Raw genomic sequence first — 6,255 nt, 5'->3', positions numbered from 1 at the left:
ACATTTGTAAGGACTACCTCCACTATGCGTTTTATAATGATACAATAGATAAAAGCACTTGCCACTTTCTTTATATTTGTAAGATTAATTTACATAATGAGTTCTATGATGTTTGCTGATATTCAAGTATGACCTGAAGCATTTTCCATATTTCCTGCATTAGTGACTTTTATTTACAGGAGAGATTTGTTTCAGCATCAATGTATGTTTAGAGCAAAATGAGCTAAAACTCTCTGTATTTTTGTGTCGTTTCTTTCTAGTGTGAATTATTTGTGAGTAACGGAACACAAATTTAACTATTTCACAGTCTTTATATTTGCAAGGTTCTTCTCCAGTATTTCCATTTTGACTGTTTAGGTTTCTTGATTCAGTAGAGGTATCTCTAGTTTTGAAACATCCATACTTGTGCAGTTTTTGATAAGATCACTTGTATTGTAAGGAGTACATTGTGAGATTTGTGAACAGTTTTGCAAACCTGATTATGTTTATAAGACTTCTCTTGGATATTCATAGGATGATAAACAATGTGCATCAACTCTTGATCTGATATGTTCATATATTTACAACCTATATGATGTTTCTCTTAAAAATGAACAGGGCTTATAGGAATTGATACATTCTTACAAATTCAAGAACTGATGTCTCTTTAAGTTCTCCAAAGCAAATAACCTAGCAATTCATAGAAACAGAGCTCTCAGGAGAGGCATTTTCTGTTTCACTAGGATTATATAAATGATCAGGCAAACACTCTAATCTCCATCAGACTGTTAGAATTGATATTAGTCTTCTCAGTTTTATGTAAACTGCAAACCCTGTAGCAGGTAGGATAGATAGATAATTGAATAATAATACATTTTGAGAAAGGAGATCTCTGAAGGATCATGTGTAGAAATTTCTCTATTTTCATACTGTTTATGTTGTTGAGAGTCACACTGTAAAAACAGTCAGCTAGAAACACACTAGACAACCTAGCCTGGCCAGAAACTCTCTATACCCTCTTGCCTCCTTGTTGCTAGGATTTAAATCATGCTGTGCTGTGCTGCATGACTTAATATAGAGACAACAACACAAAAATAAATAAACAAACAAATAAATAAATAGATGAAATGAATAAAAAAAGTCACCAGAGAAACATTTTTCTCTATTTTTAAATCCCACACTTTTTAAAATTCAGAAATAAGGAAAGTTTAATCTGACATTTATATCAATACATTCCAATGACTAAGTAAACTATAATACATTTCCTTGCTCTAGATATTTTTCTTTGAACTTTGAAGTTTTTACTAAATACCAGATAAGAGGACAGCAGAGACAGCAGTATATAGTATCAATTGCTCTTTCAGAGAAAAAAGAAAATGGTATAGGAAAAACAATGAAATAGTTATGTTTATTACCAGAATTTCCCCAATTATGGTGTCTCCCAAGTCTTCAAAGACCTTGTATACATACAAAGCAGTTAAATACAAAACATGAGTTACATATTCTTTAAGGAGAATTTTTTTTTATTTTTTAAGCTCTTTTTTAAAATAAATTTTTATTAAAAAATATTTTCTTTCCTTTTATATACCAACCCATTCCCCCTCCCTCCTCATCTCCTAATCCCCCACTTACCCCCATCCCACTCCCATCCCCTCATAGAGAGTAAGGCCTCCCTTGGGTAGTCAACATAGGCCGTTATACCTTGTTGGGGCTAGACCTTGCCCCTCCCTTCTGCATCAAGGCTGAGAAAGGCATTGCACCATGGGGAATGGGGTCTAAAAAGCCAGTTTGTATACCTGGGGTAAGTCCTGGTACCACTGCCAGGGGACACACAAACACAACAAACCATGCAACTTTCATTCATATTCAGAAGGCCTAGTTCTATCTTATGCAGGCTCCCCAGCTGTCAGTCCAGAGTCCATGAGCTCCCATTAGCTTGGGTTAGTTATTTCTGTGTTTTTGCCCATCATGCTTCTGACCCCCCTTGCTCTTATAATCATTCCTCCCTCTCCTCAACTGAATTCCAGGATCTTGGCCAAGTACTAGGCTGTGGGTCTTTGAATCTGCTTCCATCTGCCACTGGATGTTGGTTTTATAATGACAATTGGGGCAGACACTGTAGCTGGAGTTTTCTCTCTGGGTCCCACCAAGCCCCAGCAGTCCGACAGCCCACTTATAAAATAAACACACAGACGCTTATATTATTTACAAACTGTATGGCTGTGGCAGGCATTTTGCTAACTGTTCTTATATCTTAAATTAACCCATTTCTATAAATCTATACCTTGCCATGTGGCTCATGGCTTACCGGCATCTTCACATGTTGCTTGTCATGGCAGCTGCTGGCAGTGTCTCCCCAACTAAGCCTTCTACTTCCCAGAATTCTCCTCTCTCTTTGTCCTGCCTATACTTCCTGCCCGGCCATTGGCCAATCAGTGTTTTATTCATAAAGAATGATATCCACAGCACTTCCCCCTTTTTTTTTTAAAAGGAAGGTTTTAATTTTCACATAGTAAAATTACAGATAACAAAACAATTACCAAGTAAGAATTACAGTTATAATATCTAGTTTATTTATAATAACTAGTTTATTTGGCAAAATTAAAGAAGATATCCTATCTATCTTATATTTGTGAGTCTAAGGTTTTATATCTAACTTATCTTTTATCATAACTAAGGAAAATTGTAACTATCTAGCTTCAACTACATCAAAGACCTCAGAGGATATACTATTACCAGAGAAATGGGAGAAGGATGTAAGCAACTTTCAGCAGTCTTGCAGGGTAGACAGAGACAGCTGGCGGCCTGGACAGTCATCCAATATTTTCTTGTAAAGTTGGGGCATCTGTCTTTAGCCCACAGGCCTAGAGTTTCTCAGTCACTTTTTTTAATGTCCTGTAGAATGTCTGGCAGTTTCCTCTATGAAGCAGGAACCTGAAGGACCATTTTGTCAGGCAAAGTTTAGTGGTCACCTTTTTATGGGTCTTGTATGTCCAGTTGATCAAGCAGTCCAGGCAAGAACAGTTTCTTGCCCAAATGGCTATTTTTGCCAAAATGAAGATAAACTCTATACAGAGTATCTTCGATGCCCATTCTCTGAAGTAAATCAGTGCTGCCAGAAGCAGACATGTCTCACTGTCCAGAAAGTCTAAATTTTTAAAATATTTTAAATGCCATATTCTGTAGGTCTTTGAAGTATTTGAAGATTACCTATCTATCTGAAATATATCTATGTATACCTAGAAAACTTAACTAACATGGCTACAAGTTTGACTATCATAGAAGACTAATTATTAGTCTGTATTTCTTAATTATCCATTACAATCTAAATGAGTTACATAAATATAATATTTCAAATGAGAATAGAAATATATATATACAGTATAACAAAATTAAGTTTAAACTTGTATCAATAAACTAAAATCTATACCAATATAAAACATTTTAAACAAGTTGTTGTTCTTTAAAAGTAGGTTCATTAATCTACCCTTTTATCCTATCATATCTATATCCTATATATATCTATATCATATCCCCCCTTTTTTTAGAAAGAGATCACATTTATAATCAACCCATTTTAAATAAAAATATTGGTTTTTCTTTGTCCCATACCTGAGGGCTCTTCTGATATGGGACACAAGAATCTTTTAACCTTTTTATTTTAGCAATATGTTTGGGTTTAGAGCAGGAGTGAGCCAATTTCATCTCTAAAGCCAGCTTGGTATATTTGGGAATCCAATAGCCCACTCATAAAATAAACACACGATGCTTATATTATTTACAAACTGTATGGCCATGGCAGGCTTTTTGCTAACTGTTCTTATGTCTTAAATTAACCCATTTCTATAAATCTATATCTTGCCACATAGCTCATGGCTTACTAGCATCTTCACATGTTGCTTGTCATGGCAGCAGCTGGCAGTGTCTCCCCAACTCAGCCTTCCACCTCCCAGAATTCTTCTCTCTCCTTGTCCTGCCTATACTTTCTGCCTGGCCACTGGCCAATCAGTGTTTTATTTATAAAGAATGATATCCACAGCAAGACACCAATCTGAGTGCAGGGGAAGGCTAGTTCAAGAACCCTCTCCACCATTGCTATGAGTCTTAGCTGGGGACAATCTTGTGAGTTCCTGGGGTTTTCCCTAGCTGCAGATTTCTCCCAATCCCCTTAATGGTACACTGTCAAGATATCTTTCATTGCTCTCCCTCCCTGTCTCTCCCCCATGTTCCCACCTCCCATCCCCTTCTATCTGCTCCCCTCTATTCCCCCTCTCAGTTTGTCCAGGAGATCTTAACCCTTTCCTTTTCCTGGGGCAATCCATGTGTGTCTTTCTTAGTGTTCTCCTCTTTACCCAGCTTCTCAAGAGTTGTGGATTGTAGCCCAGTTATCCTTTGCTTTGCTTCTAACATTTACTTATGAGTGAATGCATACCATGTTTGTCTTTCTGGGTCTGGATTACCTCACTTGGGGTGATTTTTTTTTCTAGTTTCATCCATTTGCCTACAAATTTCATGATAACATTGTTTTTTACCACTGCATAATACTCCATTGCATAAAAACACCACATTTTCTTTATCCAGTCTTCTATTGAAGGGTATCTAAGTTGTTTCCATGTTCTGGGTATTACAAATAATGCTGATATGAACATGGTTTAGCAAATGTTCTTGAGGCATAATTGAGCATCTTTTGGGTATATGCCTAAGAGTGGTATTACTGGGTCTTGAGGATTGATTCCTAATTTTCTGAGATATTGCCATACTAATTTCCAGAGTTGCTATACAATATTGCATTCCCATCAGCAGTGGAGGAATGTTCCCCTTTCTCCACATCTTCTCCAACATAAGCTGTCATCTGTATTGTTTATCTTAGTCATTCTGGAAGGTGTAAGATGGTATCTCAGAGTCATTTTGATTTGTATTTCCCTGGTGGTTAAGGATGTTGAACATTTCTTTAAATGTCTTTCGGCCATTTGAGATTATTCTGTTGAGAATTCTCTGTTTAGCTCTCTAGCCAATTTTTCAATTGGACTGTTTGATATTTTGCTGTCTAGTGTTTTCAGTTCTTTATATATTTTAGAGATCAGTGCTCTATCTGATATGGGTTTGGTAAAGATCTTTTCCCATTCTGGAGGCCACCTTTTTGTCTTATTAACAGTGTCCTTCACCTTACAGAAGCTTCACAGTTTCAAGAGGTCCCATTTATTAATTGTTGCTCTCAGTGTCTGTGCTACTGGTGTTATATTTAGGTAGTCGTCTCCTGTGCCAATGCATTCAAGGCTATTTCCCACTTCCTCTTCTATGAGATTTAGTATAACCAGACTTATGTTGAGGTCTTTGATCCATTTGGACTTGAGTTTTGTGCATGGTGATAGATATTGGATCTATTTGCATTCTTCTACATGTAGATATCCAGTTATGCCACCATCATTTGTTAAAGATGCTTTCTTTTTTTCCATTGTATAATTTTGGCTTCTTTGTCAAAAATCAGGTGTTCATAGGTTTGTGGGTTAATGTCAGGGTCTTCAATTTAATTCCATTCATCAATGTATCTATTTTTATGCCAATGCCAAGGTGTTTTTGTTATAGCTCTATAGGAGAGCTTGAAGTCAGGGATGGTGATGCCTCCAGAAGTTCCTTTATGGTGTAAGAATGTTTTGACTGTTCTGGGTTTTTTGTTTTTCCATGTGAAATTGAATATTGTTCTTTCAAGGTCTGTGAAGAATTGCATTGGGATTTTGATGGGGATTGCATTGAATCTGTAGATTGCTTTTGGTAAGATTGCCATTTTTACTATGTTGATGCTACCTATCCAAGAACATTGTGAGATCTATCCATTTTCTTGTATCTTCTTCAATTTCTTTCTTCAAAGATTTAAAGTTCTTATCATGCAGGTCTTTCACTTGTTTGACTAGAGTTACCTCCAAAATATTTTATGTTATTGTGGTTATTGTAAAGGGTGATATTTCTCTAATTTCTTTCTTAGTCTATATATCAATTGTATATAGGAGGGCTACTAATTGTTTTGAGTTAATCTTGTATCCTGCCACATTACTGAAGGTGTTTATCAGCTGTAGGAGTACCCTGATAGAATTTTTGGCATCACATATGTATACTATCATATCATCTGCAAATAGTGAAAGTTTGACATCTTCCTTTCCAATTTATATCCCCTTGATCTCATTTTGTTGTCTTATTGCTCTAGCTAGAACTTAGAGTACTATATTGAATAAGTATGGAGAGAGTGGATAGCCTTGTCTTGTTCCTGATTTTAGTGTT

The sequence above is a fragment of the Peromyscus maniculatus genome, chromosome 22 (genome assembly GCF_049852395.1).
Source record: "Peromyscus maniculatus bairdii isolate BWxNUB_F1_BW_parent chromosome 22, HU_Pman_BW_mat_3.1, whole genome shotgun sequence".
NCBI classification, from domain to species: Eukaryota; Metazoa; Chordata; class Mammalia; order Rodentia; family Cricetidae; genus Peromyscus; species Peromyscus maniculatus.
Note: the sequence above shows the minus strand (reverse complement) of the source record.